This window comes from Hyaena hyaena, unplaced genomic scaffold (genome assembly GCF_003009895.1).
Source record: "Hyaena hyaena isolate Hyena2069 unplaced genomic scaffold, ASM300989v1 scaffold_370, whole genome shotgun sequence".
In the NCBI taxonomy this organism is placed as follows: Eukaryota; Metazoa; Chordata; class Mammalia; order Carnivora; family Hyaenidae; genus Hyaena; species Hyaena hyaena.
Genome location: NW_024081001.1, coordinates 1,241,968 through 1,261,145, shown reverse-complemented (window position 1 = coordinate 1,261,145; position 19,178 = coordinate 1,241,968). Strand labels below are relative to the sequence as shown.

General features: G+C 43.0%; 1 long non-coding RNA gene across 1 annotated transcript; it reads right to left on the bottom strand.

Annotated features, from left to right (window-relative positions):
• Positions 1-1,379: 1,379 nt before the first annotated feature.
• On the bottom strand, positions 1,380-13,228 carry LOC120244100. Its single transcript, XR_005531463.1, has 4 exons — positions 13,028-13,228; positions 12,703-12,833; positions 12,292-12,486; positions 1,380-1,416 (listed from the first exon to the last, which is right to left on the bottom strand). It is a non-coding gene; the product is annotated as an uncharacterized LOC120244100 (long non-coding RNA).
• Positions 13,229-19,178: the final 5,950 nt, after the last annotated feature.

The following is a 19,178-nucleotide window of genomic DNA, read 5'->3' as shown; positions in this document are numbered from 1 at the left end:
TACTGACACCTGGGTTTTGGACTTCCAGCTTCCAGAACCATAACGGAGTACATTTCTGTTGTTTGAAGCCATCCGGTTAGTGATACTTTGTTAAGGTGGCCCTAGGAACCTAACACACCCCTAACGATGGTATTGAGTGTAATATCACCTCCTACCTCTTCCATCCAAGAAACACACACAAGAGACTTTTATAAAGTGGAATCAATAGTATGCCATGTGTTACCTAACGAAGTTTTGGCAGCTGTTTTCATCAGATCCCTGGCCGATTGGCTATCTCTCTTCCTTCCGCAACTAAGCTAAAAGATATTTTAGTGTAGACCTCCATCATTTCTTGTCTGGATTGCTATAGTCTGTCATCTTTTTCTTTCCTGGTTCCTCCACCATACTGCCACTTTCCCTCCCAAACCTACAGATTTCGTCATTGGTTACCGAGGCTCTACAGAAAACTTCCAAGCTCTCCAGCGTGTCATTCAAGAACTCAAGGGATCTCATCTCAACTTCTCTCTGCATTGTCTGCCATCACTCCTTGCAATGTGCCCTATACTTTGGTGATAGCAAATTATTAGGTTCTAAATATTCCACATACGTTCACAGCTCCCTGTTGTGGCAAATGCAGCTTTGTCTAAAATGATCTGTTCGTTGGCTCACTCAGGAGCCAGTTTCGACCCTGTTCTGAGACCTAGCTTGCTATCTGGAAGCTGGAAAAGGCAAATCCTCTCTTTCCCAGACTCCACTGCTGCTACGGATAGTCATGTGACACAGTTCTGGCCAACGAGGTATAAGGGGAAATCCATGGGGAGGTTTCTGCTTTCTGGAGAATAGGGGGAAACATAGCTGTCACTGTTATTTGCATCTTTCTCCATGCATGTGGACACAATGCCTGTGCTCCTGCAGCCAACCTGTGACTATGACTGAAGGGACAAGAGAATTCTAGAAACTTCATCCCTGACATTGCTGAGCGAATGTGTCATCTCGGGTGCCTAACTCTGGACTTGTTATTATAAATATATAATGTAGGAGGCCTGAGTATAGGAAGAAGGGAGAATTTACTGTCTCTGCCTATTTTCAAGACATTGGTCTTCTGTGCTCTTGGTTGGAATGTCACCACCTTATTTACAGTAAGACCAAAATATAATAAGATATAACATAAAATAAATTTATTTACATATCACCCCAGCGCCCAGAACACTACTGTATTAGTTTGATAGGGTTGTCATGAAAAAAAATTAAAAAAGCACAGACTGGGTGACTTAAAGAAGAGAAACTTTATTTTCTCACAGTCTGGGGGCTGGAAGTCCATGATCAAGGTGTCAGCAAGGTTGGTTTCTTCTTCCTCTCTCCTTGTTTGTAGATGGCTTTCTTCTCCTGTGTCTTCACATCGTCTTCCCTCTGTGTGTCTGTGTCCTGATCTTCTCTCTTATAAAGATATCAATCATACTGGATAGCACCCCATTGACCTCATTTTATCTTCATCACCTCTTTTTTTAAAAAGTTTTTTAACGTTTATTTATTTTTGAGAGACAGAGTGTGAGCACAGGAGGGGCAGAGAGAGGGGGAATCACAGAATTCAAAGCAGGCTCCAGGCTCTGAGCTGTTGGCACAGAGCCCGATGCAAAGCTCGAACCCAAGAACCAGGAGGTCATGACTTGAGCTGAAGTCGGCCGCTTAACCAACTGAGCCACCCAGGCGCCCCTCTTCTTCACCTCATTAAAGGGTCTGTCTCCAAATACAGTCACTTTCTGATGTGCTGGGGTTAGGGCTTCAACCCCAACCGTGTTCATTTCAATATGAATTTTGGGAGGACATACTTCAGCCCAGAGCAAATGCTTACTATGTAGTAGGCATACAGCAAGCATGCTGTTGGACAAATGAGAAAGCTATGAGCATATCACTGGAAAATAAATGAGGGAAATAAACTGGGAAATCACAAAAGAAAAACTCAAATGGACAGTAAACACATCAAAATATGTTTGGTGTCACTGGAATCAAAGAAACACGAATTTAGTCAACACTGAGATACTATCATTGTGCTTATCAAAATGGCCCAAACTATAAAGAATGGACAATAGCCACTCAAATAGCCACTCATAGGAGGACAGATGTGTGGAAACTGGCCCTTTGTTACCTTTCTGGTGAGCATGTACTCGGCACACACCATGGGCAAGGTGGCTTAGCATCACTTTTCAAATACAGCATTCCAGCGGGTGAGCACACATCCTTAAAGAAGTGACCTGGAGGGTAGGCCTTACATCAAGTGAAGGAGGAGATAGGAGCAAGTAAGGCTGAGATAACAGTTTATGTGAAGGCCTGGAAGCCAGAAAGCACAGTGCCTTCAAAGAGATGGGAGAGTAAGGAGGGAAGGGGCCCCATCATGATGTCCCTCTTAGACCAAGGTCAACATGAATGTCGTCTTCCTCCCCAAATCCCAACTGCATCAACATCTACAATCATATCTAGTGCATCACTCTGTTTGACTTTGATTGTGACTTATCATTATCTAAATGGTCTTTATATATACAATTTATTTAAATATCTGTTCATATATTTGTTTCTTCCTCCACTCAACAAGAAAAAGAGTAGCTCTTTTTACCAACGGCAGTTATAAGCCACTGAATGGATTTGAGCAGAAGGTGATATGAACAGATTTCCATTTTATTTATTTATTTATTTATTTATTTATTTATTTATTTATTTGAGAGAGATTGCTAGTGAGTGAGGGAAAGAGGGGCAGGGGGGAGAGAGAGAGAGAGAGAAGAGAGGAGAGAAGGGGGGCTCATCTGACACAGGGCTCATGTTTTACCTGAAGTTCTGCTAGACCTCACCCGAAGTGGGGCTCAAGCTCACCCAGTGTGGGACTCGAAGTCACAAACCATGAGATCATGACCTGAGCCAAAGTCAGATGCTTAACCACTGAGCCACCCAGGCGCTCCAGATTTGCATTTTAGAAAGATCACTCTGGCTGCTGTGTGCAAAACCTTCTGATGAGTGGAGGCAGGGAGGCCATCAGGAGGCTGCTCCATAACCCGACCAAAGATTATAGTGACCAAGCCAGTGGAGGTAGAAAGTAGGTAGAAAGAAAGTAGTAGAAGGAAATAGATGGACACTGGAAAAATACTGGAGTTGGCATCGATAGACTTGAAATATTCAACCTTGGGAGAAGCGGCAGAAAGTAGGAGTTCCATCTAGTTTTGGGCTAGAGGAGTTGGTTGGTCATAATACATTCCAAGGGAGATCAAGGAGGAGGCATTGGAGGGAAAGATGTCAATTTCAATCTTAAACACATGGAGTTTGAAGTACTATGAGATATCCTCGTGGAGAAGTCCCAGGAAGCAACACATATATAGATATTATCTACATAAAGTCAAAACTGAGAGCCAAAACCTATAGTTGGGATGAAACTCCCCAAATCAGGTGCTAAAGCTACCTGGGACCTGTCTACCCAGCCACAACCACTAGGATCCTAAACAGCACAAATCAAGACCAGTCTCATGTGGCTGCCAGCACATGGGAGATGTTATAGGCTTCATGCCGACGCCAACAATATGGAAGGTGAGCACTGTCCCTACGTAAGGTTGATTCTGAGAGAAAGATTTCACAGGGTCCCAAAATTATAATACAGTATCTTTTCTAAAGGGTTAAGATCCCAGCATCTTCCCTTCCCCAAACGGTAACCACTTACATCCAAATTGGAACTGCCAGGTGGGGGAGGGTATACCATAAAGAAGAGGCAATTTTTTCTTTGTCGTATTGTTGAAAAACCTTTTCTCAGTTCATTGTTTCTCTTGTGTTTGTGTGTGGTTTTTTGTTGTTGTTGTTTGTTGTGGCAGTGTAATGGACTGATCACATTTTATTAGGTTCAGGTATACAACATAATGATTTGATATGTGTATATATTGCAAAATGATCACACAGTAAATCTAGTTAACAGCCATCACCACACATAGTTACAGAATTCTTTTCCCTTGTGATGAGAATGCTTAAGATCTACTCTCTTGGCAACTTTCAAATATACAATACAGTGTTATAACTATAGTCACCATGATGTACATTATATCCCCATGATTTATTTTTAATTGGAAGTTTGTACCTTTCAACTCTACACCCATTTAACCCACCCATGCCCCACGATACAACTCTGACAACCACCAATCTGTTCTCTATATCTATGAGGTTGGTTGGTTGTTTTTGTACCATAAATGAGTTATATGGTGTTTGTCCTTGTCTGTCTGACTTACTTCCCTTAGCATAATGCCTTCATGGTCCATCCACGTTGTCACAAATGGCAACATTTCATTCTTCTTAATGGTTGAATGATACTCCATTACACATATACTACCCTTCCTTTACCCATTTCATCCATCTGTGGACACTTAGGCTGCTTCCCTATCTTGGCCATTGTAAATAATGCATCAATTAATGGGGGGTGCATCTATCTTTTCGAATTAGTGTTTTCATTTTCTTTTTTTTTATTTTTTAATTTTTTATTTCTAGGAGAGAGAGAGAGAGAGCACGAGAGCGAGCAGGGGAGGGTCAGAGAGAGAGGGAGTCACAGACTCTGAAACAGGCTCCAGGCTCTGAACTGGCAGTCAGCACAGAGCCCGACGCGGGGCTCGAACCCACGAATCGCGAGATCATGACCTAAGCGAAAGTCGGACGCTTGACCAACTAAGCCACCCAGGCGCCCCTAGTGTTTTCATTTTCTTTGGATAGATACTCGGGAATGGAATTACTGGATCATATGTTCTATGTTTAACTATTTGAGGAATCTCCACACCGTCTTCCACAGTGTTTGCACCCATTTATTTCCTACCAACAGTGCAAGAGGCTTCCCTTTTCTTCACTGTGTATATTTTTTGTACATAAGTATGAATTTTTTTCAGTAATCAAATTTAAGTGATCACGTATTTTCTTTAGGATTTTTGAAGGTAAGCCTAGGGCTCCAAGTGTTCAATAAAACTCCCTTCTTTTTGTTCTTTATGAGTCAATTCTGAAGATTACTAAAAAAACAAAACAAAACAAAAACAAAACAAGAACTCACAAGGACAAGATAGAATCAGCAATATCTTAGGCAAAGAACTCCATTTTCTACACAAGCCAGGCTATGGTTCACTACCCCAATGAATTTTAAAAATTCAGTAATGTATTTATTCTAGAGTTAACTGTTGAGGATGCAGGTATTTCTAGGACACTGCGTCCTTTTTTAAGTACCTCCCAGGAGAAAAAATCTTTCAGGCATCACCAATCAGAACTATAAATTGGTTTAAGTTTTTGGACCATGTGAATGCTGTATTAGATTACATTTCTCCCTTTTGACTGGATACTAGGATGCTCAGATCCAATTTTCTTTATGCTTCCTTTAGACAAAAAGTGTATCTTCCCAAAGCATGAGTTTGGAGAACTCATATTTGCTCTGCTTTAAAATTTTTTCTATTTTTTATTTTCCTTCTTTCAATTTATCTTTTAATTGTATATTTGTCTTTAATATGGCATATCAAATCCTTATTGAAAGGGGGTGGGGAAGATAAAAATGGGGGTAAAAGAGAAAGGCATGCGTGCACACGCGAGTGCGCACACACACACACACACACACTGAGGGGAAGGATCTAACTCTCCCAATACATGCACTTAGAAATCACATTCATTATTTATATTACCAAATTACATTGAACTTCACCATGGGTTCCTTCATGTAGAATTCCCTGAAAACATTTACATTTTCATTTGCCTTATTAAAAAAGCTTCCCATAGGCACAGTATCTCTTCAACATGTCTGCTGTGTAAAGTGAATTTCATCTGTATTTCATACACCAACATCAATTCTGGAAGAACTCGATTCCATGCTTCCTCGGTTATTTCCATCTGTTTATCCTAGCTGGCTGTGTTGTGTAGGGTCTGAGTGTGTCAGGCCGCTCTTCTACACACAGGTTCCTCTCCATCCTCACTAGAAAGAGACATGCTGAGTTTACATGATCACTCGCCAACCCAAAGTGTCAGAGGCAAAGCAGCGAAGAACTCCTGTCTCCGGTCCCTGGGCTTTCACCACCACATCACAGTGACTCCTTCTTCTCTCCCAAATGATTCCGATTCTCATCTCACTGCTATGTAGCAGAAATATACAGTGTACACCTATGCAGCGGTCTCTCTCTCTCTCTCATACATGCACACAGACACGACTTTTAACTATGATGTGAGGTATAGCTTACTTGGTATATATCATTTCCAGGTCAAAATTAAAAATATAAATCCTAGAGGCGCCTGGGTGGCTCAGTCGGTTAAGTGTCCAACTTCAGCTCAGGTCATGATCTCGTGGTTTATGGGTTCGAGCCCCGCGTCGGGCTCTGTGCTGACAGCTCAGAGCCTGGAGCCTGTTTCAGATTCTGTGTCTCCCTCTCTCTCTACCCCTCCCCCACTCGTGCTCTGTCTCTGTCTCAAAAATAAACTATAAAAAAATTTTAAAAATATATAAATCTTGGTCTCAGACCCATTACAATGGGTACTGTAAAAACAAACCAAAAAAGGCAAAAAAAAGGGGGAAAAAGAAATTAACAAGTACTGGCAAGGGTGTGTAGAAATGCATATTTGTGCACTATTGGTGGGAATGTAGATTGGTACAGCTGCAATGGAAAGTAATATGGAAGTTCCTAAAAAAAAATTCAAAACAGAATTACTATATGATCCAGCAATCCCACTTCTGGGTATGTACCCAAAAGACTTGACAGCAAGTTCTCAAACAAATGTGTACACCTATGTTCATTTCAGCACTCTTTACCATATATAGCCAAGAGATGGTAACAAGCTAAGTGTCCATAAACATTTGAATGGATAAAGAAAAATGTGTTGCATGGATAAAGAAGATGTGGTGTATATACACACACAAAATGGGGTACTATTCAGTCTTTTTAAAAAAGGGAAACTCTTTCTTACGCTACAACATGGATGGACCTTGAGGACATTACATTCAGGGAAATAAGCCAGTCACAAAAGACAATTAGTATATGATTCCACTATTATGAAGTCTCTAGAATAGTCAAATTCATAGAGACAATACATAGAGAAAATACAATAGCCATTGTATGGGCTGGGGGTGGGGGAGATGGAGAGATCTTGTTGAATGGGTGTAGAGTTTCAGTTTTGTGAGATGAAAGAGTTCCAGAGATCTGTTGCACAACAATGTGCCTATAGTTAAGGCTACTGAGCCGCACACTTAGGAAAGGTAAGATGACTCAAAATGGATCACGGACCTGAAAAACAATACTATGAAACTCATAGAAGATAACATACGAGAATATCTAGATGACCTTGGGTTTGGTGATGACTTTTTAGATATGACACCAAAGACACAATCCTTGAAAGAACGGATTAATAATCTGGATTTCATCAAAATTAAAATTTTCTGCTCTATGAAAGATAATGTCAACAGAATGAAAAGACAAGCCACAGACTTGAAAAAAAAATATTTGCAAAAGACACATATGATAAAGGACTGTCATCTAAAACACACAAAGAACTCTTAAAACTCAACAATAAGAAAACAACTCAATTTAAAAAATGGGTCAAAGGCCTTAACAGACACCTCACCAAGGACGATATACAGATGGCAAAGAAGTATATGAAAAGGTGATCTACATCTATGTCCTCAGAGAAATACAAATTTAAAGAACAGTAAGTACTTCTACACAATTATTAAAATGGCTGACCTCCAGAACACTGCCAATCCCAAATGCTGTTAAGAATGTTGAACCACAGAAACCCTCATTCACTGATGGTGGGAATACAAAATGGTGCAGCCACCTTGGAGGACAGTTTGGCAGTTTCATACCAAATGAAACATATTCTTACCATATGATCCAGCAGTCACACTGCTCGGTAGTTACCCAAAGGAGTTGGAAACTTAAACTCACACAAAAACCTGCACCCAGATGTCTATGCAATTTTGTTCATAAATGCCAAAACTTGGAAGCAACCAAGGTGTCCTTCAGTAGATGAAGAGATGAACTGTAGTACATTCAGGCAATGGAATATTATTCAGCGACTTTAACAATGAATTATGAAGCCATGAAAAGACATGAAGGAAACTTAAAAGCATATTACTCAGTGAAAGAAACCTATCCAAAAAGGCTACATGCTGTATAAGTCCAACTAAATCACATTCTGGAAAAGCAAAACTATGGAGATGGTAAAAAGAACAGTGGGTGCCAGAGGTTGGGAGAGGCAGGGGTGAGTAGAAGGAGCACGGAGGATTTTAAGGCAATGAAGCTGCTCTCTGGGATACTGTAATGATGGTTACACATCAGCATACATTTGTCCAAACGCATAGAAGGTACAACAAGAGCAACCCAAGTGTAAACTATGGGCATTGGGTGATAACGATGTGTCAGTGCAGGTTCATCAGCTGCCCTCTGAATGCATACCCACTGATAGTGGGGGAGGTAATGTACATGTAGGCAGGGGTTATATGGGAGTGCTGTGAACCCGAACCTGCTCTAAAAAATATATGATTGAAATATGAAATGGTGGTTTAAGATGGTAAATTTTATGTTATATGTTTTACTACAATTAAAACACAACAGTCCTTTGGTTTCTGAGGGACTAATCAAACCACATCACTTTGAGACATTCAAAATTTGGCTTTCACGAGAAAAGGTACATTTGTGTTTGTGGAGGCACCTGTCTGGCCAAGTCAGTACAGCATGTTACTCTTAATCTCAGGGTTGTGTGTTTGAGCCCCATGTTGGGGGCAGAGTTTACTTTTAAAAAATTAATTAAAGGGATGCCTAGGTGGCTTAGATAGTTAAGCATCTGACTCTTGATTTCAGGCTAGGTCAGGATCTCATGGTTGATGGGTTTGAGCCCTGCATTGGGCTCCTCAATGACAGCACCGAGTCTGCTTGGGAATCTCTGTCTCCCTCTCTCTCTGCCCCTACCCTGTTTGCATGCACCCATGCTCTCTCTTGCTCTCTCTCTCAAAATTAATAAGTAAACATTAAAAAATTAAAAAACAAAAATAAATTTGTGTTTGCAAATAAATAAAACCACATATTCCCATAAAAACATCCTGATTAATTATATGCTAAATCACAAAGCTAAAATGGACTTTATTCGGTAGCATTATCAGCTTGTCTAGGACATGAAGGCCTGTTAATTTGTCCTGTGCATCTCCTGCCAGGCCCCACCGGATATGAGAAGCGTCTTTCTGTGCCCTCACCTGTCTGCTTGACCCACTGCATGATTAACGCACACCCCTCACACCGAGATGAGCTCTGTGAACTCCTTGCAGACACAGGGAGACCACAAGGAGACTTCCTGGGACGTATGGGTCTCAGCAAGTGAACTGAAACAGCTTGAAGCAGAGCTAGAGTCAGGAGTGAGTAATCAGGAGTCCGTGGGAGTACCGAGTCCCCACTGTTAGTGTAAGGAGACTGCGGATTCCCAGTTCCCTTGGCATTCTGCTTCCATAACTGTGCTGAAATCTGTCTGCTGATCCTCCCATTCTCTTTATAAGGATCAATTTCTACCTAAGTTCTTTACCATAATTTTGGAAGGGGCTCATGAGGGATATGAGATGAATACTTGTACTTACGACTCTTAAAACTCCAATTCTCTTTGCTACTGTGTATGTGTATGTATGTGTGCATCCGCGTGTGCACATGTTTCAGGATGAGAGAATTTAGCAGGCAAGCAAGTTGCTCTGGAAGCCACTGCAGGACCTTTGTGTTTCACAGGCAGGGGCCCCCCTCAGTGATTCAAGCGGACTGTCCATGAGGTGGTAGAGGCCAGCCTTTGGTGGGAAGACTCCTGGGATAGTGGAAGCTGGAGGAGGAAAGGCTATTGAGTTTGTGGAGAGGCAGACACCTGAGCCCCACTCAAGCACAGCTGAATCCAGCTTGGTCTATGTACAAAATCATGGCCAAATTTTGTTTATTTAAGCAAAGCAGGAATGAATTTGCTTTAAACCACTTAATATAAGTCACCACATTAACCTATGAAAGAAAGAATAATGGGGCCCCTGGGTGGCTCAGTAGGTTCAGCTCAGATCATGATCTCATGATTTGTAGGTTCGAGCCCTAAATTGGGCCCTGTGCTGACAGTGTGGAGACTGTTAAGGATTCTCTCCCTCCATCCCTTTCTGCCCTTCCTTCTCTCTCTCTTTCTCCAAAATGAGTCAACATAAAAAAACTGCAAGAAAAAATATTTTCTGAGCAGATGCAGAAAAAGTATTTAATAAATCAAAGCCCATTGGTGGCAAATTTTCTCTGTTTTTTAAAAATAGACATGCATATGTATGTAAGTTGACATTAATAGCATCCTGTCCACAACGCTGTTTGGGGCATCTGCCCTCCCCTCTTCCTCACCTTTGCCTGTATCAGGTCCCCCATCTCCACACCTCCCCTTCATCATTTTTCTCCAAAGTCACCCAATGCCATACACACTCCATGCACTGTGCTCAGAACACCTGCGCCCCAGCAGGCACTATTCATTGGCCTTAGTTTTGGAGCCATCAGGGACTCAGAGACTGAGGTATGAGCGAGAAATCTTGAGGGGTCTTTGTCTTCTGTGTCACAAAAATATGTCAAAAAGAAAGCAGAACAAAACCCTGCCCCCTTTCATCCTCGTCCTTATATCCAACTTCTCTTTCTACCAGATCCTTTCCATAAATATTTCAATATGTTCAAATTTGTTCCATCTTAGAAAAAAAATCTTCCCCCAAGCCTATCACTTTCTTCTCCTTTGTGGCACATTTTCCAGAAAGGGCTCTTTCTTCCTCTTCTCACTTGGGAAAGCACTCTGGTCCAGCCCCTGTCCCCAGCAATCTTCCAGTCTGTGGCTAACATCAATGATGGAGCCAGCAACTGCTGTGCAGCCCCTCCTTTAAACTGATCCTGAAGGACTTGGCCTGGCAGCTCTATCAAAACGCTCTTCTCCCCCATTCCCATGGCCTAGTTTTCCTTCCAGTTTCTTAATCTGCCTCTTTAACCTCATTTTAGCCTCTCCTCTATCCAAATCTGTTGGTGCTGCAGGCCCCTGGAGCTCCTCTTAGACTTCTTTCTTCTCTTTCACTCTCTCCTCTAGACTGTATCACCCATGTTATGCCTTCATTTACTACCACTGTGCTGATTAAGACCAAAATCTGCATCTGCAGACCAGTTCCTTCCTCAGGGTTCCAGTGATAGACGACACTCTCATATTAGGCTCTCTGATGAACCCTCGATCCCTTGGGACCACTGGGCTGGTTGCCCTTGAGGACACGGAGCCATCATCCAGTCGCAGCTTAGAAATGACCTTTTCCACCAATCATCCTGTTGATTTTACTTCCTAGATATTTCTCAAATGTGGTTTTTTTGCTCCATCTCCACTGTCACAGACTTTGAGTCTGGAGTTCTCCCTGGTCCAGTGAGAAAGTGGACACAGAATTGAATACGACAGAGGCTAATGTCCAGGAGACCAGAGTCCTGAGTAAGAGTCCTTGCTATGTATTTACTAGGATCAGAAGGCTTATAAACGTGATGGATGTGCAGAAAAAGACAATGAAGCAGTGATCATTAACTTGTGTGTGAGAGAAAGGTGGTTTCGAAGATATGCAGTGTTAGGAGTAGGCACCAGGAGCCGTGTCTGTTTATGTTAACTTGCTTAGGGGATAAGACAGAGCATGCTACCTCTGGGTCAACAAGGCACTTTTTTTTTTTTTTTTTTTTTTTTTTTTTTTTTTTTTTTTTTTTTTTTTTTTTTTTTTTTTTTTTTTTTTTTTTTTGCTAACTAGTTCTGGGCAACTTCACCCTGCTGTGGCAGTCTTTGGTCCTGTTTACCTGTTTACCTATTCTCCCAGGCAAGGCGGAGGCTTTCCTCCTGTGCAAGCAGCTTCCTGCTCTATCCTGCTCTACGATTTGTTCCACCCTGAGGGTGCTTTTGTCCTGTGGCCGCTTTCTGCTCTAAGTCTTGTTAACCCATTGGTGCAAGCTCAGGGAATTCCTAAACTTATTCCTCCACACTCCACAACAACAAATTTAGTTTTAAGCCATTATAATCTCTTTATCCTAGCCAGTCATCCCATGTCCATTCTTGTTCTTCTCAAATTCATTCCCTAAGCTTGAAAGAGTTGTCTTTTAATAATGCAAACCTATGCCTGTTGGACTTGAAATCCTTCAAGGACTTCCCCCAAACTCTTGGAATGACAACCATCGTCACAAGGTTGGCCTCCGAGGCCCCGCCTACTCTGTTTGCTGTCCGCTTCTCTGCCTGTCCCGTCTCATCACTGACCTTCCACCAGTTACTCACATGTGTGCTTTTACCTACATGACATATGCTGCTTCCTCTGCCCAGAATGTTCCTTTCTGCCTTTTCCCCCAGTGGCTGCAGCTCAGCATCCAGGGCATGTTCTAAGGCTACCTCCTCTGCTTCAAGTCCCATTTGTCCAAGTCCCCTTTGTCCAAGTTCCCAGGTGACAGGTTTTCAAAGTGTTCCCTTTTTTTTTTTTTAATATTTTTATTTCTAGGAGAGAGACACAGCGTGAGCAGGGAAGGGTCAGAGAGAGAGGAAGATACAGACTCTGAAATAGGCTCCAGGCTCCAAGCTGGAAGTCAGCACAGAGCCCGACGCGGGGCTCGAACCCACGAACTGCGAGATCATGACCTAAGCAAAAGTCGGACGCTAACTGACTAAGCCACTCAGGCGCCCCATAAGTGTTCTTCACTTCTTAACACTTACCGTTAATAATTTGTGCAATTATTTATCTATTTACTCTTCCTGCTAGACGGAAAGTTCCACGTCTGTGAGGTCTGTTCTTTTTAGTCATAGATGACATTTTGTCTTTCCTTGTGGGGACCCTGCACCTGAACCTGTATGTAGGAACAATCAATCACTTTGTGAATCTCAATGGAAGAAGGCAGGAGCGCAAAAGACCACCCACAGCTCCACTCGCTCACTTTCCCAGCCCTTCCTGTGGGTAGGACAGAAACAATCCCCCAGTTGGCATATTCTTAGGGGATTTTGGCTCAGGAACTGATGACGTGGGAAGAAAGAGGACACTCACTTCTCTCCTTCAGATGGAAGCAGTGGTGTGGTGGATCCTGGGGCAGCAGCAGATTCCATGAAGGCAGCAGCAGTGGCTACCAAATGACATCATGGGAATAGAACTTAAACAAACTGCCCCTTGTGTCCAGCGGTTGCCATCAGTGGGGGTGGCTCTCCAGTCTTCTCAATGCTTCTGTCACTTGTAATCAACACCATGTGCAGCAGAGTGAGACTACACCCGAATCTACTAGTCAGAGCTGACTAATACAACAGCTATAAATCTAGTGTTCCAGAAAAGTCCCTGGCATGTCTCACGTACTCAATGAATGTTTGCTGGTTTTAAAGAATGCATGGAACAGAAGGGTCATATGTGCCTCTGGGGACTGAGGATCCCTTATTCTTAAACAGAATAGTTTTTTTTAATGTTTATTTATTTTTGAGAGAGAGACAGAGCACCAGTGGGGGAGGGGGAGAGAGAGAGACATAGAAGCTGAAGCAGGCTCCAGGCTCTGAGCTGTTAGCATAGAGCAAGATGTGGGGCTTGAATTCACGAGCCACGAGATCATCACCTGAGACGAAGTCAGATTTTAACCAACTGAGCCACCCAAATGCCCCCAGAATAATTTTTTTAAGTCCTGTCCTTAGAGGTTTTTATATATATATTTAAATTTATTTATTTAGAGACAGAGAGAGTGAGAGAGCACGCAAGCAAGGCAGGGGCAGAGAGAGAGAGACACCCACAAGCAGGCACAGAGCCTTCCATGGGGCTTGACCTCATGAACCATGAGATCATGACCTGAGCTGAAACCAGAGTTGGATGCTTAACCGACTGAGCCAGCCAGGGACCCTGAAACAGATTAATTTTTAAAACCCCCATCCTCCTTACATTTAAATGGCAAAAATCACAAATATTAAACCAGCTTGGAAAACACTGTATTGGTTGATTATCAACAATTACTTAACGACTGCCCCCACTGCATTACCATATGAGTTCTTCGCCCATGGGTAAAAGGTGACATCCACCAAGGAACAGAGTTGGCCCAGCAGCCAGGGAGCGTGCATGATGGAGGGACAGTTCACTTGGGAGGTAAGTGGCACCTAGCTGTAGACCAAAACCCACAGGGATTCAGGAACTATTCTCTAAGAAAGAATGCAGAGCAGAGACCTGGTTCACTCGCTGAACCTAGATTTTCTCTTCTGTAACACCGAGAGCAACTACCTCAACTGGATTGTTGTGAGGTTTAAATGAAAGGATGTTAAGATCTCTGAAGTCCACGCCAGGCACTTAGCACTCCCGTGATATTTGCTTCCTCCTCCTCCTTCTCTCTCCCTTGCTCCTTGTTCCTCACCGCAAACAGCGATCTGGTTTAGTAAATCACATGGCACGTGTGGCAGCGTTTAAGAAACCGGTGACACTGATGGGTTGTCATGTTCTTCTCACCTAGAACACCATCCCCCAAAACACGGCTTCTTTGGCAGGAACATGAGAGCATTTATAAAAGCACAGACGTTATGAAAATGAGCTTTCAGAAATGGTTAAGATGTGTATGACTTTCCTTTTTCAGATTTGTCCATGCTGCTGAATATAGTGATGCCCAGATGGATGGTTTGAAGCTCAGAATCCACCTCTACACAAGGGTCACTGGTGTCACCACAAATCGACAAAGCATGCCATGCTGACGGCACTGCCCAATACTCGATCCCCTTCTGTGCTTTCCCATGTCTACTGGTAGAACCGTTGACAAGCATTTCCAAGTATATTAATTTCTGCAGAACTCTATAATGTTTTGGTTAGAAGCTGCGATTTTTCAGGATATAAATTCATACTTCAGAATTATTTTGAGAAAACTAAGACACCCCAGATGCTTGATCTAAAAAGAGACTGGGACCCTGGGAAGTGCTTTTGCTTGGAATCGGGATCCTGTCTCTGTCATTTATTAATGGTGGGATACAGGCTAATCACTTAACACCTCTGACCCCTGGTTCCTTTAGCAATAAAATTACCTGCAGGATTCTACTGACCATCAGCCACCACAATGCTCGGCAAAACAATAAACAAAAATTTAAAAAATCCTCAACACGGGAGTATTTCTCACAGGCAGTGGAGATAACTTGTAGGAAACCTGCCCCACCTTTCTCTGTAGGCTGAATTTTAGTCCAAACACCTCCAATGTCCAGCCATGTCCTTTCAAGCCATCTAATCCAATCCCACCCCATAAACAAAGTTACATGGCAAAAATGAGTCGGTCAATTCCATGTTTAACGTCATGCAAGCCCTGCAGTGCCCCAATCCCATTAGTAAAACAAATGGCCACACAGAGCTGCTTTTGTATGTGACAATTCTAATTCAAAACACACAGGATATGGAGCTAGGGTGAAGGAAGATTCTGGATTTAACCAGAATCTTGAGGAATCAATCAGTATGATTTGTGTCACTTCGGGAAATTTCAGGTTTCCAGGAGCTCTATTCTTTTCCTTAAGTGTTTCTTTTTTTTTTTTAATCGTTTATTTTTTTGGGGGGGGGGCTAGAGAGGAGTAGAGGGAGAGAGAGAGAGAAAGAATCCCAAGCAGACTCCACACTCAGCTCAATGCAGGGCTCAATCCCACAACCCACAATCGTGAGATCGTGGCCTGAGCCAAAATCAGGAGTCAGATGCTCAACCTGCTGAGCCACCCAGGTGGCCCCACTCCTTCAGTGTTTAAGCATTTTCTTATTCTGTCTCAAAAACGAAACCTCAAAACTCTGGTGCCATTCTATACAATTTAAGAGTTCAATCCTTCCTGATTCCTGGGGTTTTTCAAAATACACTATCTTGCTATTCAACTTCAGGTAAATTTAAAAAACTAGCCCTAGTTTGGCGCGCTCGCGCGCGTGTGTTTGGGTGTTGACAATAAAATTCCATAATGTTCAATGCTGTGAGCATGCTTCACACGACAAGCACCGTGTCAGTTCTGGGACGGTGGGAGACACACAGGATCCAGCGCTTGCAGAGAGGACCTCAGACTGTGAGGATGATAGACACGTGGAAAAGAATCATAATTCAGGGCAAAAGGGGGTACATGCCAGATGTTCTGGGAGATTATGGGAGAGGCACCTAAGCCAGCTGGGTGTGGGCGGGTGTGTGATGTTGTCAAGGTTTCCCAGAGGAAGTGAACTGTGAGCCAAGCGCTGAGATGTGGAGGATGAGGGGTGGGGGAAGGCCCTGGCAGGGGACAAATGCATTTACAAAGGCCATGTGTTAGATGAGCATGAAGATAAGTTCCTAAGTGGGGGAGGGCATGAGGAGGGCAGGGAGGGGAGGATGGAGGAGAGCAGGGCCTGATGAGGAAGGGCCTGGCGGCAGCTTTAGGAACTTTATCCTCAGGACAATGGGGAAGCATTTAATGGTTTCAAGGGACAGTGATCAGATCAGATTCGAATTTTAGAAGAGTTACTGTGGCTGCCGAGTGTACAGAGCCATAGAGCCCAGCTTGGAAACTCTCACGGTGACCCACCGAAGGTGGCGGGGGCCGGGATGAAGGCAGCGGAAGGTAGGAGGCAGCAGATACAGCCAAGAGATTTTGAAGATGGAATGAACAGTCCTGCTTACTGCATGCATGGTAGTGGGGGGTGGGGGGGCCTGGCAAGTTTCTGCTTTGGGTACCTGAAGGGATACTTGTGCTATTCACAGATGGATGACACAAGAAGAGGGGAGCATGGGAGGAAGCAGGGAGGAGAGATGCGGAAGACTAGTTCGGGATACGCTAAGCGGGAAGTGGTCATGTGTAAAGGGTAGTTGGACAGAAGGGTCTGGAGCCCAGCACACGCCTGCCTCCATTATAAGGTGGGCACCACGCCCACATCCTGTGGGTCAGCGATGACCACACTTCATGTGCATAAGAATCGCTTTTGACGGTTTAAAAAACCGTCGTTTGTTTCCTTTGATCAAATATACCCATAATTTTTCAGTCCTCATGCTGGGAGTGGGAAGTAGAAGGCGGGAGGTTGTTTAAAGAGAGTTTGAGAAAAATACATGGAGGCTGAGGAAATAAACCTTTCAGTTTTCCTTTCTTGAGCATATCAAAAAATGATACCAACTGCAGAGGAGGCGTATCTTTTACTAAGTGGTAACCAAATAATTTAAATATGATTTGTAGTCCTTCCCTCACCCAAAGTTTCCAACCCCATTCCACTTGGGCAAACTTCAAATTTGCATTTCAAAGTCTAAGAATTGATCAGCAGCTTAACCACCCACTAGCACTTATTCAAAACTCCCTGAAACACACCGAAATGCTCTTTCCAGTTATTTATAAAACTTGTTATTATCTATTAGCTTTTGATGAGCTTGTCTTCTCAGCTGCAGAAATAAAACCTTTGTGAAAACTGTTCTCCCTTGATTTGAATTCATAAACTGGCTAATTTCATGACCTTTATATTTGTATTTCTACCATTCTGAAGATCTAATAAATGAAACAGCGGTCATGGCAATTTTTACAAACTGTTCTCCCTGCTCTAAATAAAGATCCCCTAAATTTTATAATTAGTCTACAAAAGTTGGTTAATACTTTGAACTTCGACCCCTTGTGGAGCAGAGGTACAATAAATCATCCCAGGGCTAAAACACATTGAAGTAAAAATGTCACGAATGGGGCTCACTACTTTATTGAAGATTAAACATTTGTGATTTGGAATCTTCATCACCTAAACCTAGAATTTATTGCTTTTTCCCTGAATTGTGGTTATCTTGCTCCATTTACCAAGGGGCCTAAAGGAGACATTTGGAATAAACACACACATTCTTGGTCCACTACCAAATATAAAGTATCATATCTAAGATTCCAGGTCTATACCTAATTCAGCCATTCTCAATCCTGCTTTTTGGACTGAACTGTAATTTACTAATAGCAATGACAGAATTAAAAGGTCCCAAGAGATCATTTAGTCCAATCTAACATGGTTGAAGCTCAAAAGCATCGACCAAGCTGAAGAGGGGGAGCCTAACCTGGGTGGACCCAACTGATGTTTTGGTTATACCGGAGAGTAACGGCAGGAGCAACTATATGGGTTCAAGGACCCCAGCTTTAGCTCTGGTCTCCTTTCAGGTCAGGAGACATTGATGGAGAGCAGCCCCATCCCCGCTCAGCATCTACACCATGCTTGTCTTCATGGAGAGAACAGAGTCTGTCAGATGTGAATTTCCTCAACTTGTCACTCTTTTGCTCCTACCAGACCTCTCCTGACCCTTTCTCACCTGCCTCTCCCCTTCCTATCATGCATATCCAGGTTTGTAAACTGTTAATGGTTCCAAAAGTCCTTCTCCCCCTTTCCAAGTTTATTTCCCTTCTGAGTCCTTAACGTATCCTGCTTAATTCCTTCCAGTCTTACTCCAGTATTTATCTGCACCCCTGTGTCTTTTAATATTTCCCTTTGTGCTCTTTCCTTAGCCTATAAACCTACCCCCATCTCTATATCTGACCTAAAGAGACAATCCTATCATCCTGTCTCCTCTTAGAAATCTTCCCCTCCTTTTCTACATCTCCAGACTTAACTGAGAGAAGCCAGCACTTTCTTACTTGCTAGTCCTTCACTGGCCCCATACAATCCTATCTGGGACTCCTCTTTTGCTCCTACAGAAAATGGTCTTGGACGGAATGGTAGTGATTCAACTGCCAAAATCAAAAGATTTCTCTTCAATTCACTTCCTTAACCACCGACTCTGACAGGACTGGCTACCTCCTCCCTTTTGGGGGCCTTCTCTTACCATACTATTTACATCAGTCACCTTTTTGAGCTTCTCTTCTGGCCAATTTCAGCTGTTAGGCTTCACTGCTTTCTCCTTTCCTCATGGTCAAGTCTTCAAGTAGTATGCTACACACACATAAGTGCATCTCAGGGTATTTCATTTCCATTCCAGACCTTTCTCCTGAGTTCTTGTGCTAGGTTAGGCTCCAACCAGATTCAATGTGTTCAAAACTGAAGTCCTCTCTCTCCCCCTCCACTCCATTCCTCCTCCTGTCCTCCCTTTCCCAGTTAATGGCATCGATATTCAGAGCAAAACACGAAACCAAAAAAGGGTAGGGGCAGGGGAGACACACATGCCTTCGTCTCTAAATCTTCATACCATGGACTTCAAGTTTCTCTTAGATCTTCCTATGCATCCTGGGCCCCCTTTCTCATCCCTGGGGTTAAC